This window comes from Bos mutus, chromosome 27, assembly GCF_027580195.1.
Source record: "Bos mutus isolate GX-2022 chromosome 27, NWIPB_WYAK_1.1, whole genome shotgun sequence".
Lineage (NCBI taxonomy): Eukaryota > Metazoa > Chordata > Mammalia > Artiodactyla > Bovidae > Bos > Bos mutus.
This window is the reverse complement of record NC_091643.1, coordinates 39,600,035-39,601,466: the sequence shown is the minus strand read 5'-3', so window position 1 is coordinate 39,601,466 and position 1,432 is coordinate 39,600,035. Positions and strand designations below refer to the sequence as shown.

At 37.4% G+C, this 1,432-nt stretch overlaps 1 pseudogene; it reads left to right on the top strand.

Moving 5' to 3' along the window:
• Positions 1 to 284: 284 nt before the first annotated feature.
• On the top strand, positions 285 to 1,176 carry LOC138985959 (HIG1 domain family member 1A, mitochondrial pseudogene; annotated as a pseudogene).
• The last annotated feature ends 256 nt before the right edge of the window (positions 1,177 to 1,432 follow it).

Sequence of the window (1,432 nt, the reverse complement as noted above, 5' to 3'; positions counted from 1 at the left end):
GAGAAAAGACAATCTCTTTAACAATTGGTGCTGGGAAAACTGGTCAACCACTTGTAAAAGAATGAAACTAGAATATTTTCTAACACCATACACAAAAATAAACTCAAAATGGATTAAAGATCTAAACATAAGACCAGAAACTACAAACTCTTAGAGGAGAACATAGGCAAAACACTCTCCGACATAAATCACAGCAGGATCCTCTATAACCCACCTCCCAGAACATTGGAAATAAAAGAAAAAAATAACAAATGGGATCTAATTAAAATTAAAAGCTGGGGTGCGGGAGTGGGGTCAGAATCCGGTAGGAACCTGAAATGTCTTGAAGTTGTCTGAAGATTCTTCAATCACTATGTCAAGCGACACAGATATTTCTCTTTCTTCATATGATGAAGATCAGGGATCTAAACTTATCCGAAAAGCTAGAGAGGCACCGTTTGTCCCCATTGGAATGGCAGGTTTTGCAGCAATTGTTGCATATGGATTATACAGATTGAAGAGCAGGGGACATACTAAAATGTCTGTTCACCTGATCCACATGCGTGTGGCAGCCCAAGGCTTTGTTGTAGGAGCAATGACTCTTGGTATGGGCTATTTCCTGTATCAAGAATTCTGGGGGAAACCTAAACCTTAGAAGAGGAGATGCTGTCTTGGTCGTCTTCGTGGTGCTTGCTTTAGTTAGACATCTCATATTGAGGTTATATGTTTATGCTGAAAATAAATTGTTTGGGTCAGACAAGAACATGGTAATTTGAAAATTGGCTTCCTTTCTTGCAGGCTTGATTTGCCTGGTGACTAAGTTACTGGTGACTAGCTCACTAGCTAGGTCATTCAGGGGAGTCAGACCAGCACAAAAGAAACGTGTCACTTTTAAATACACTTGATAGTGGTACCTGTCCACCTTCTTAAACTCTTCTGTTGAAATTAGTTCTAAAGAAGACAACGTGCCAATCCTGAAAATGCTCCCAGTTGCTGCAGAATATCATATGCTTTTGATGTAATGTAGGAATCCTATTTACCCCAGTTAATTTAACTTTCTGACGGCCTTGTGGACTGAGTACTGTTTTAAGGGCTGGTTGGCTCTTGAGGAACGCTTTCAGAACAGTGCATGGAATACAACATTACAAACCTCCCTGGAAGTCTGTGTGTGTTTTTAAACCAAAACTAAAAAGCTGGTAACAGAGCCACTTTGAAGTAGTATTTATTTTAGAATCATAGTTATAAACATGAGAGTAACTTAACTTGTGGATCCCTTTTAGCTCTTTTGTAATTGCAGAATTATATTTTGCTGCTATTATATTAGAATAATTTTAAATTATTTTGAAACATGTATTTTAAGTGCTAATGCAAAGGTAAATGAAAAACACTTCTTAAATGTGTGCAGTATGTTTATTTTCTCCAAAAGTATCATCAGCTAAATAAAATGCCTATA